The following is a 13,323-nucleotide window of genomic DNA, read 5'->3' as shown; positions in this document are numbered from 1 at the left end:
GCAAAGAAGGGGAAAAACTCCTGAAAAGCAGGGAACAGTTGATTTTATGGGAGGGGATCCCCTTCCAAACAGTGACTCTCTCTCTCCATCCTCCTCTCCACGTCCGCGCCCACAGATCCAGATCCTCATCAATCTCAAGTTATGGCCATACTGAAGCTAAAAGCGTTTTTAATGTTGTGTTTTTTATATTATTTAACTCTGAACTTATTTACTTTGAAATTTCTGTATAATGTTTTGTATAAAAAGGCAGGGTTAGGGTAAAAACTTGGTGGTCAAGAACGGATTGATCCAGTTTCAGTTATTTCTTATGGGAAAAATTGGCTCAGAACTCGACTGCATCGCATCTCCATGCTTCTTCTAAAATGGATTCGTGTCGAGGTCGGGGTTCTACTGTAGATCATTTTTAAAACAGTAAATGGCATAAGGAACATCTAAATTCCTCGAAACATCTTCTTGTCCGTGACCCCTGAATAGGAAGCTCCTACATAGCTCCTTTTCCATAATCCCCTTTTTTTCACAGTCGCTTCAGGGAACCAGGGCTTAGGACAATGGAAGAAGTTACTTCATTTGCATACTTCTAGCAATAAAAGTGCCATTTCATCATTCAGTGGAAACTTTTTTTAGAGTGCAAATTAAAAAAAGAATACAATCCTTTTCAAGGGTAGATGATATGCCTGTAATCATAAAGGAGTCCTGTGAGCTAAGCTTTGCTTGATTTTATCTTTGGGTGATGGTGGGGAGAACAGTGATGGCAGAGTGGGTTAGGTATTGAGCTGGGAACCACATGTCAGTGGTTGAAACTAGTAATGGGGGTGGGTGGGTAGGGGGGGGGAATGAGGCTGTCTGCTCCTTTAAAGATGTCCTGCAAGACTTGCTAGCAGTCAGAATTGCCTTACCGGAAGTGAGTTGGGTTTTATTTTTGGTTGGGGGGCGAGGGAAAGAGTCATATCCTAGGTCTTTTTAACCCCATCCTCCATGACCGTACGTTTAATAGAAGTGGAGGGCATGTTTTGATCAACCTTTAAGGATAATTGGAAAACAAAGCAAATTAAATGAGAAAAAACCCTCAATATTTTATTGTGGCTATTGTCGAAGGTACTCAGGAATGAAGAAAGTGAAGACCTGTTGTAATAAGACCACATTCTTAGGGGCATGGTAGTGATTCAAAGTGGAGTTAAGTCGTTACATGGTGCTCTTTGCTCTTTTCTCGGGGTAGGGCTGGGGTGGGTGGGCATAGGAAGAGCGGGAAATGGGAGATTTCTGTAGGGGCTGCTGCCAGAGGATCGCCACAGCTGTGTGAAATGTACACAATTCTTTTGGTGCCGTGATTGCTCACGGACCCCTGCATGCTCAAGAAAAGGGCTACTGACCTTGTTTCATGTCACCTTCAACTCCTTCATGGACTAGCCTCATCTTCCTCTCCATTTCTCATCATGAAGTTTCTAGATAAGGCTTATTTGCACGGAGTAATGTATTCAGGTTTTTCCCTTTTAAATATCTCTGGCAACCCTGTAGGGCAGAGCAGAGCTGCTCCCTAGCTTTCCTGAAACTGACATCTTCGTGGGACAGACAGCTGCCGCTTTAAGGCTAGCAGCCCATGCTTGACCCCCTCATTGCACCACTTGGGGTCCTTTAAACATCTCTAGCACACTGATAATCAGAGAAGGATTCTCCTTGAGATGGGATCTGACTTTCCTGACAATTTACCTTTCTACCTCCCATCTCTAGATTGGGCCTTCATGACTCCAGGTTCAATGTTCCTAGCTCTCTGGTCTATATTGCACATCCTTTCGGTTCATTATTATTGTTATTATTTTGCTTGGTAGAAGAGCCTGATGAACGGTGCCATTGGTTACTCATTTCTAATTTCCCCATGAGCTGTTTATCAATTAACGTTCTCCAACAAATCTGTGACTCACCATGGAATGGTAATTGCAGTTCTTACATGCGTGAAGGCTTCAACAAGTTCATGGAAAAATGGAATGAAAAGCCAGTTAAAAAAGTTCATGGAAAAGTGGAATGAAAAGCCTGTTAAATTCTTTGAAGCCTCTTGTACATGAGTTAAAAGCAAAAACCTTAGACGCTTTTCTTGTTCCTACTAATTACTTCTTAAACAGATGAGACAGGCAAACTAGGGACACAAAAGACTTTGTACCTAGGATTCTACAGAGCCAGTTGTGCTCAATATTCACATTAAATTTTTGGGGGGAGCATCATGTTATAAATAAAAAGACTATGAAAACAAGTTGTAATATTATTCCCCTTATCTTGAGAGGGAATCGTAAAACTATGAATGGGAAGGGTGGAGTAAGCCAGGTAATCAAATCTTGACTCTGGATCCTATTTGACCACTAATGGTTTTTGACACATGAAGAATGCCAGCGTTATAGTCAGAACAAAAGCAGTGTAGGCAGAGACTGATTGCTTATTTGAATTTGGATGGAGCACCTCAGGAGGAAGTGAGAGCAGTAGCAAGGAGATGAAGGGCATGAAGTGACTGCCCGAAATGGCTCTTAGCCTGAAAACACATGTGTCACCCTCACAGTATGGTCAGGTTCCTCATCTACGTCAACTCTTTCCTAAGACTATTGTCTGACTTTCACATCTCTTCTTCCTCAATGCTGTGGTGGGGGGTTTTTTCCCCTAAGGAAAAAAACCTTGACCCTCGTTTTATGAAATGCGGTCCTTCAATTCTTCTGTTTCTACCTGAAAGATGTTTGAACATTGTTTATGGTTTGTTTGGCATCTACAAAAAGCAGCCAATCAAATCTTTAAAAGATTAAATCCTCTCCCCCTCTCTACTTGGTCAGCTTCTTTTTCCAATGAGCTGATTCAACTTTCCTCCGTTATTCTCTAGTGACTGTTCAAGTCCAGGCTTGCCTTGAAATCATAATCAATCCAACTGCACACTGGTAGAGTGAACCTGTTGTTTAGTGCCCTTTGAGTCGGTTCCTACTCATATTGACCCAGTGCATAACAGAGCAAACCTGGGCCGGTCCTGTGCCATCCTTACAATCGTAATGTTTGCGCCTCATCGAACATTGTAGAAGTAGTGTCTCAATTAACCTTTTTTTTTTTTCCTGTGCTGAAAGTTCCTTTGAATTTTCTTCTGCTAGACACCTGGGCTTAAAATTTCAAAGTCATCATTAACAAATTTTTCTCAAACCTTTCTATTGATATTTTATTTTGCAGTACATTTCCAATTTATTCTTTTGTGTTTTTCACCAATAATACCTTTGTGTCTCGGTCCTCCTCATTTTTTGTCTCTGCAAACCAAATTTTCTTGAGAATGCTTTTTAAGCCCTACCTGTTCTCCTGCCTTCTATTCTAAATACTGGCGATCAGATTAATAATCCTAAACATTTTGTCTTACCACTTATAGGTTCAAAAGCCAACAACTAACCAAAAGCTAGTATCTGCTGAAGGAAGCTACTTGCATGAATGATTATCCATCATTTTTAATTTCACAGAGTGCCCGTAGTATTTTTCCTACTGTAACTGAGCTTAGCTCCAATAAAACCTGTCTGGACTCATTTGCTTTGGGCTCCTTTACATCTTTCCCATATTTCTCTTCCCACTGGAATGCGACCCTGCTTTTCTTCTCTTGAACCCAGCTCTCACAAGTCCTTTAGAAGCCACACCAGACGCCGCTTTCCGGGAAGGTCTTTCTCACTATTTTCTACATGCTCACCTCTCCCTGGCTTTGTTGGTTTTACTCAATAATTTATGTTTACTTGAACTTAAGTAAATGCAAGCTACTCCAATTATCTCAACATTTATTTTAAAATTAATTCCTTTACCAAGACTTTTGGGGCTGCCCTATAAGCTGTTCTAATGATCAAATTAAGGTTAGGAACTAGATAAATAAGGTGCAGTATTAGGCTCTAGTGGACTCTTGGAACCGTGGTGGTCCAGTTGGTAAGGGCTCAGTTGTTAACTGGAAGGTCTGCAGTTCAAATCCATGAGCTGCTCTCTACAGACTCTTTCCATAAAGATTGACAGCCTTGGAAACCCTCTGAGGCAGTTCTACTTTGTCCTGCAGGGTCACTGTGAGTTTGAATGAACTCAACAGCTCTGGGCTTGTTTTTGTTTTTCAGTAGACCTTGAATGCAACTTCAACCTTTCACTGTGAGCTATATCTATTATAACATATTTATAGTATATGTATGCCCTTTGGAGAATTGAATATGCTAGTGGGAAAAGAATTTATTTTTGTATGCAGACAAGTCACTATTCACAGATTTAATATGGCATTTAAGTATTTTCCACAGTGCAATATTAAGCCAAAAGGTTGTATGCTTACTCTTTAGGGAATTCAGAATCCAAACCTGTGAAAGTGACTTGTATGTTAACATTTCAGAGCATCATAATACAAAGTTTGACATAACAGTTTTATATGTCAAAGTAATTTTTCTCCCATATATTTTTTCCCCCATGTAAGAAGTTAGGTGGTTTTTTTCCCTCTCTTGCTCTCTCTCTTCTTATTCTAAAGTAATGGAGTTTGAAATTCAGACATCATTTTATCCTAAAGCAATGCAAGGAAATAGTGGTGGTATTTATCTTATTACAGAAATTCTTGGCTCTGGGGCTTAGGAACAATCAGGAAAAGTACTTGCTTGTCTTGAGAGCAAGAAGGAAGTTGTGGACCCGGTGCAGTACTGGGGGAAAGGTGATGAAGCAGATTTCACTCAAATAGTTTAAAATGAGCTGCCTGCTTATTGCTAGACAGAAACAAAGGGGTTGGCTAAAAGAATGACTCTGTCCTCTCTTTTTTTGTTTAAGTCTGCTGTCTTCCAAAGCTCTCAGTAAAGAGAACAATGTGAAGGAATTGAAGGGAGACAGCGTGCCTGTGAGAGCCAGCAGCCAGCAGCATGCATGCATTGGTATTTCTGCCCCAGTTTTCATCGTCCTGCGTGTTGTAATCAGAAATGAAAACCCCAGGAGAAACATTGTTTGGCTAATTTTGTGGTGATTGTTTCATAGTTACATTGTAAAGACACATTGCGACTCATAAGCTAGGAAATTAAAGTGTAGTGAGTAAAATCGCACTCTTGTTTTAGACTCCCTTCAAGGTCCACATGGGTGGCATGCAGAGCATGATGACGTTGACTGATCGGGTGGCATGCCAAGACCCGACAGGTCATATTTTCACCTTGACTTATTGAAATTAGTCAGAGACACAGTTTAAGTGATTTCAATCATATCATGACAAAATGCTAAAATTGATACATTGGACATATTTAATAAGAGTAAAGATGGCCCATTGTTTCTCTTCTATAATCACTAAGGGCATTACAGTGCTTTTTTTTAAATTAGTGATTCATGAACTAAATAAGAGGATTGTTTTAATTGACAAAGGAAATATTCCAAGAATACCAAAATGAAGATTTGAAGTTTCTTAATGAGAATAATGAAAAATGATTTTTTTTTAAATTGTTTGAAAGAGTAACTAATTTGATAATGATTTAATATAGATGAAAGATTTTTAGAAGAAAATAAGCATTATCACATTTAACATTGTCTATGATGATGTTACATAGATTGATTAATAGTTTTTGCATATACATGCCTATATGGCTTAATTATATTTTATAGAAGAGGTAGAATCTTAATATTTTCTACTTTCTTTTTGATTGAGCTTTTTCTCTGTTTTTACCTTGTTATTGTTGTCGGTTTTTTGTTTGCATGTTTTAGTTTCATGCGTTTTGTTGTATGTGAAAGTAGACTTAAAAAATGCTAGATCCTGATATGACTTACCTTTCAGTTTAGTAATATGGCTAACTACTTTGTAGATTTTTCTTAGACTGATTTTAGAATACATTCTTCTACCTACGGATATCACAATCTCTACTGTGTAGCAAAAAATTTCATTTCGTCTGTGATATTTGCTAAGAGCAAGGCACCTAAATAATTTTTTCATGTTATCACAATGAAGTGCAAGCTTAACGTTTTCTGAACCAAACTGTGTGCATGTGACGTCCCTCACTTCTGACCACTGTCCTCAAAGGGCTGCAGCTTCTTCCTCGGCTGGAGAAGCACAACGTGCAGAAATAACGTGACCCCCGCAGAGTGTATCCTGGGGCGAGGATGCGGCTCTGAGCGGTGTTTGCAGCCCCAGTTCATGGTTGTTGTTGTCGTCTGTATTTCTTTTCACTTGAAATAGTCCATCAGTATTTTAAAAGGAGACTCTGTATCAGTTTTATGGATGTCTGTCATTAGATGCTGTGCTGCATTCGTGGCACTTCACACTGGTGGTGCTTTTTCGAGACTCACTGCTTTACGTACGCACGTGTCCGCCACTTACTCTGATGCAGCCTTGACATTAAAGTAGATTTTGCTTCTCAAATGTTGATATTGAATTGAGGAAGTTGTTTTGAAGTATGATGATCTTTGTTTGCGATGAGGTTGCATTTCCCACTCTTAAAGTCACTTTTAAATATAATCTAAGATTATAGAAGCCTACCTTCTTAAAACAGTATATAGGATGAGTTAATAGCTATCACTGATTGCCTATTCCAGGGCCTTTTCAACTGCTTTTAATGCCTGTGAGGCACATGGATTGCTGGGCCACAATTGCTCTATTTGTTGCAGTCTGCGGTGGGATAATTAAGATTGAAGACAGAAGCAGAATCTTGTCTCAAAGTCTGTGCCAGTCTGTACCAGTCTGTACCAGTCTGTACCAGTCTGTACCAGTCTGTACCAGTCTGTCCAGGAGAGCCCCCAAGAATAAGGCAGCCACGATGATTCTATTTCAGGTAGGACTCACATTGCTTCAGAGATGATCAGATATGAACTAAAAGCAACATTTAAAAAAATAAGTAATATTTAATTAGTACCTACTATAACAGGTGGTTTTAGAGTCAGAGGAAATCTTATTAACAGCCTGTGATATGCAGGTAACAGAAACTTGCTTGCTGAAAGAAGGGGGGACTCCAATCACTGCTGATGAAGATAAAGGATTACAGCCTTCAGTATGGCTTACAACTCAACTTCAAGAACACTAAAATCCTCAAACTGGATCCACAGACAACCTCACGATAAATGAAGAAAAGATTAAAGTTGGTACAAAGTTCATTTTGTTTGGATCCCCAATCAATGTTCCTGGAAGCAACAGTCAAGAGATCAAATGATATATTGCATTGGGCAAATCTGCTGCACAAGACCTCTTGACAGTGCTGAAAAGCGAGAATATCACTTTGAGGCGTGAGACATGCCTTCCCTATACCATGGTATCTTCGGTGGCCCCATGTCCATGTGAACGTTGGACAATGGACATGAGAGACCAACACTGGTCCAGTTGAAAGATGATGTTGGTGAAGAATATTGAAAGTTCTGTGGACTGCCAGAAGAGCAGACAAATCTGTCTGGGAAAAGCAGAACCAGACTACTCTTTAGATGCTAGGATAGCAAGGCTTCATCTAATATATATTTGGACATGTGATCAGGAGAGACCAGCCCTTGAAAAAGACACCATAATTGTAGGTGGTCCGGGGGAAAGAGAAAGGCTGCCAAGGAAATGGATTGACTCAGTGGGTCAACGTTTGGCGCCAGCACCGTGATTGGGAAGATGGTAGAGCACCAGACAGTGGTTCATCTGTGGTGCACGGGGCTGCTAGGAGGAGGAGCGGACTGCACGGCTCCTCACAGCATGTATCAGATGTGTCACGGTGTGCCCGACAGACACATCTGAAACATTGCCTCGTCTTCAAGGTGAGAACAGAAAACCGAGGCTCATAGAAAGGAGAAGGTTTTATCAAAGTTGTTCAATGAATGCACAGACAGGTTAGGTGGAAACCCTTGGATCTCCCCATCTAATAAGCCTCAGAAAGATTCCCTGGGGGAACTACAAATATTTCTGTAGGACTAGTAATAGAATCTGGTCTATTAAAGACCTTCCTTATTTTACCTGCTGTGGATATTTGCATTCCTGGCTTAGCTATTGACAATACCTCTCATTGATCATCTATAGAAATAAATCTTAAAGACCTGAGCACAGAGAAATGCTAAGGGGAGTTGGAGCGTTTAAAATTTCTCTCCCTTTTCCTCCAAAAAGAGATACATTTAAAGTATCTGACTTTAGCAGGACAGAGAATTGTTTGGGATGGGTAATTGCCAGCTTGACATTTCTTATTATGGCTTTGTCATTTTTACCCTGTAGTTTATGAAATCTGCTATTGTATATCGCCCAAAGGCTTTAAAAAATCAATGGTTGCATTTTAAAGCATATAGAATAAAATAAATTAAATGCCACAATTCACATTGTATAATTTTAAGACTTTGGGGAAGCTGGGCATGCCAAGGTCAGGCTGTTCCTGGGGTACTAAGAATACTGAAAGATGGTGCTTCCAGCTCATTGTACTTTCTATCTAGTTTATGATGTGAATTTTACTACACAAATGTACAAATGAGAATATATTAGGTGGATATGTACAGATAGATGGATTTTTGAAATTTAATGTGGCTGAGGTAGCACTGTAAGCATTTAAGGGTCTTGACTGATGAGAGGTCTTTAGCCATCTGTTCTTCCTGTCATCTCGTCAAAATGTAGAGAGAAAATTCAGAGGAGGGTGGAACAGTGTTTGCATGAGTTGAACGATTCTGTACCTACTCCAAATGCTTATGAAAGCTCAACCATGAAATTAATCTCCCCCCCCCACATATATACCCCCCCCTATATAACTTCATAAAGGTAGGGGGAAATGTGTTGACATATTATTATTATTTTGTTTGTCTTACTAAATAAGAAAATTCAAAATAATTTAAGATGAAAACAAATTAAAATAATATCCTACTTAAACATGTATTTCTCACTGATTAGATTATAAGCACCCAAAACTAGATTGCACATTTCTTGATGCTTGAATTCACATGCACAATTCTCTTTAATCCATCCAGTGTTAAGCCCGGTGTTGAACACCTGCTTCTTGTCTTTAGTTGCCACTTGGTCAACCTGAGCCTCATGGCGACCCCATGCCTGACAGAACCAAGCCCTTCCTTTCCCTGTACCATCTCCAAGATCATTTGGGCATGTGTCTGCTATGATGCAAAGACTATTGGCTGAGTTCCAGGGAGCCTGGAATTTCCACTGAAACTTGTGCAGCATCGTAGGAGTATACCAATGGAGCACATTTGTTAGAAATACAACCTAAGTCCTTGTCTGGGAGGTGAGAATTCTGCCAGTGGGCTAGCAATATCCCCACGGGGCGCCCGGCGAAGCATCAACGATGCCCATGGAGATGAACTGAGCTGTCTCTTGTTTTAGGAGTCTGGGTCCCCTCTGCTCCTAAGCAATCAAGAGTTAGTCAATTGCACTCCAATCCGCCACCCCACCCCCATAGCTGTGAAGAATTTGGCATTTATTTATTCATTCAACATTACTTTTTATCTCTTGCTGTGGGCCTGAGGATAGCATAAAAATTTAAAAGCATGATTACTATATTCTTCTTGATGGTTTTTTCCTCCCCCAACTACTAAGTTTCGGAATGCCCTGAGATAAGAAACTTTCTCCCAAAGATGTGTTTCATGTCATATTGGGCCCAGGTGATTTAGCTCCCCAATAACCTTTGGAATTAAAGCCCATTCCCTGGCTTGTTGGTGAGGTAAGGGTGCCTGTCACCAGACAGCATACCAACGGCCTCTTGATGCCAGGTGTTTGAGTGAGGGCAACCCCTTCCCATCATTTGGATGGCCTATCTCCTGCCCCACAGAGTAATGACTCTGAATTGACCTTTGAAGTGAATACACAGGTCCTTCTAATAGATAGCCAGGTGATTCTTATGTACTTGTATGCACTTGGGGATCTTGTTAGGAGGTAAATTCTTCTTTGTTTCTGGAGAAGAAATCTAAGTTCTCAGCAGGGAGTTGACCCCCGAATGAATTAGTTTAAAGTCCTGTTTTGAATGGGCTTCCTTCACCGGGGCTTCCTCCCTCCCTCTTAATAGTCCACAGACCTGCATTATCTCTTCTTCACTTCGGACTCTGACTCTGGCCTCCCAGAGCCTTGTGTGTGTGTGTGGGTGTGCATGCGCGTGCACCTTGGAATTCTTAGCTTTTCCTTGGCCATATCTTATTGTTGTTAGGATTGCTTTGAATCAACCTTCCCCTCTTCTAGTGTGCAGCTTTGCCTTAGCTTAATCCGTGAAGAATGTGTTCATGGATACGGCTGTGCCACTCTAGGGCACATGGGGATGGCTCTAAAATTTGACATTCAATGTAGCTGCAGCCCACGAGGAGCATAGCGAATTAAGCTCAATTAATATCGCCCTTCCTGCCGTAGCCTCTTATGTGACGTAATTGTGGATTTCAGCTACCTGTGTCTAGAGTTAGATTTTATTTTTTTGAGGGCGTTATCTGCTAACAAACAGGAATGGGATGAGATTGACTTTAGGCGAGGGTTTGAATCAGGCCCCACGCTTAGTTTAATGGTTATCTTGGTTACTGTTACTATGTAACAGTATGTATGTAACAGTAACAGTATGCTACAGTTGAGTTGAGAAAGGAAACGGCTTTGGGAGTGGCCTGGGCGAATTCAGGTTATTTGGGGGCCAATGCCTACTGGAAACATCTTGCCAGAGGCCCCGGGTCCTATGTGCATAAATTGTATTTAGGTGAATTCGATTGCACCATGTAACTCACCCCAAATGACCGTTCCCCGCTCCCCGCATGGGTCTAGTCTAGTAAGAAGGGGAAGGGCCGGGAAGACACTAATGGGAGTCACCTGTGAGTAATTGAGATCAGGAATCCTTGCAAAGCCATCCTGCTGCATATAAAACGAGCCCCCCGGAGAAGCCTTGGCTGTGCTCTGGTCTGCAGGAGCTGAGTGGAGCAGTTCTACTGGGCCACCGTGTCCTCTGGGCCCAGTACTGGTTTACCCCTGCCTGGCCTTCGGATTTGGGACTGAACAGCACCCACCACTGTGAGACATTTTCTTGAACTTTTCCTTGAACTTTCGTGAGTTATGTGGGGCACTGTAGCGATTTGCAGAACCAGAGCCATGAGGGAATCTTCTTAGTGGAGGAGGGGAGTCATGGAGTAGACTGATCTTGCAAGAGTTGGACTTGGGGGACTTTTTTCCGTATCCAACTTCTTGGGACGAGTTTGCTATTAATTCTTACAAAAGAAATGATTACCACATACAGTAACTGGGGAATGGCTTTTTCAGTACTCTTCCACACCAGTGTAAGCCATGTATATTAGAAGGCTGTAGGAATGGAGGGTGTGATGTTCTCGATTGGACTATTATGTGTTGATCTGGTGGAGGAATGAAAGACCTGGAAAGGACTTTGGTCCTGTAATTTATGTTTTCTTTGTGTGATTTTAATATTGATTACAGTGAAAGCTCAGGCTGCTGATTTCTTGAAGGACTGGTGGTAAAAATGAGATTTATTCCATATGCTTATTACTCGTCATCCTGTTTACTAGGCTAGATCTGGAGATACCGAGTAGGAGTTGAGGTATAAAACTTAGACGCAGTGGCTGGTTTTATCTGAAAATGTTCTATGAAAGTACATTAAGATATTTCAGAATAAAAATGGCTTTAATCTGCTAAATTCTCACTCTGCGGTCAGCTTTAGTGAAAACTTTAACTGCATTAAATAAAGTTTAATCATCACAAGAGTCTTCAAAGTTGGTTTCATGTGGGTTCAGAAACAAAGACGTGGCAAAGTTATGTAACTTCCTCAACCCCCCCGACCTTAGTAGGTGGCAGGGCAGCGGGCATTGGAACAAAGTTCGGTGTGAGTTGTGAACCCACACTCACTTTGTGAGCCACTCTGCCAAAGGGCCTGGCTTTTGTGGGGACAGGACACAGACATAGATACAGGAAAAAGTGCTTATGCGACTTATTTTATTTGAAGGGAAATCATTTTTCGTCGATATTTAGCTGCTAAGTTCCTGGCTTACTTAATGTTTTAGGGAAACCCTGAGGAAAGCTTGATAATACTTGGGGAACCCGGAATGGATTAAGCAGCATCCGTAGCCATGGACGTGACTTCAGAACAAACTTTGTGCAAAAATGTATCATCCCCAACGGCAGCCATCTGAACCTGTTGCCACAACTTTGACTTCAGGCATCATTCTTCTCTTGTTCATTGCCCCTCTCCTGTCGATTACAACTCATGACCCTGCGCATGTCAGAATCGAATTCCTACAGAGGGTTTTCCTGCCTGCATTCATTCATTCTTTTAAGTGGTCTTACGGGGTGGGGAAATAGTGAATTGTCATTCATCAAAGCAGATAGTTACTGAACAAGATAGGCAGTGGCAAGCCATCAACATGAGTGTCTTTGGTCTGATATTCTAAAAACCGACTCTGAGATGGGATTTGTGTGTGAACGATACAAGCGAGGCTGTTCTCCGGTGCCACCTGTGAGGGAAGCCAGACAGACCACCACACTGGAAGAGAAACACCAGATGACCCCATATATGGAATTTGGAACCAAAGACCCCCAAGGAGTTGAGGAAATGGGTTTTCCTTTTGTACCCCCAATACACAAGTCCCCCTTCTAACTTGTGCCCTTCGGAAGAAGTTGCTGTTGTAATCTGCACTCTCCCTCCCAGGCACTTCTTAGAAGATTGGCTCCCAATGCATCAGAGTAATCCCTGAGAGCAGTTACACTTGGGCATGATCAGCAGCCCTCTTGGGAGAAGCTGAGGGAACTGGGGCAGCCATCACCGGGACAACAGAAGCACGCACACAATGTTCTGAGGAAACGGAGGAAAACAATTATTTTCACCTGGTAAAGAGGGAATTGGAGTTTCTGACTAGGGGACTCTAATGATTACATTTCAAAGTTTATAAAGAATGTAAGAGAAGGGTGGGGAGAGAACAGAAAAGGAAGACGATGGAGAAAGTAATTAAATGACAGGGTTGTTGGGGGGTGGAGCGTTGTAGAATGGATTAACCACATCTATTGTTATCGAATCGATTCTGACTCCTATTAACACTATGGTAGACACAAGAACGTCCTCATGGATTTACAAGGTGTAAATATTTATGGAAGCAGACACATCTTTCTCCAGTGGAGCAGCTAGTGAGTTTGAACTATAAACCTCTAGTTAGCATCTGGCCACTTAACCCCTGTGCTCTGGGGACATTGATGGGATGCGTTATAAATTTCAAAATGTACTCAAGGGTTTTAAAAGCTTACTGGTGTATATTTTTATAATTGTTCCTGGAGCAGTGATTAGTAACATTGACATGTTGGCTAGATCCGTTACATGATTTTTCCCTCTGGAATACGATAATTAAAAAACTGCTTTAGGGATTTTTAAACAATAACTTTGTGGCCTTAGCCTATTAAGTACATCTTAGAACTATGAATTA

General features: G+C 41.3%; 1 protein-coding gene across 1 annotated transcript in view; it reads left to right on the top strand.

The window, feature by feature from the left end:
* The window catches only part of NPAS3 (neuronal PAS domain protein 3), a 984,386-nt gene that overhangs the window by 373,869 nt on the left and 597,194 nt on the right, over positions 1-13,323 (top strand). The gene's annotated exons all lie outside the window — the stretch shown is intronic.

The sequence above is a fragment of the Echinops telfairi genome, unplaced genomic scaffold (genome assembly GCF_000313985.2).
Source record: "Echinops telfairi isolate 266 unplaced genomic scaffold, ASM31398v2 ScPeMD7_18;HRSCAF=68, whole genome shotgun sequence".
NCBI classification, from domain to species: domain Eukaryota; kingdom Metazoa; phylum Chordata; class Mammalia; order Afrosoricida; family Tenrecidae; genus Echinops; species Echinops telfairi.
Note: the sequence above shows the minus strand (reverse complement) of the source record. Positions and strands in the feature narration are given on the sequence as shown.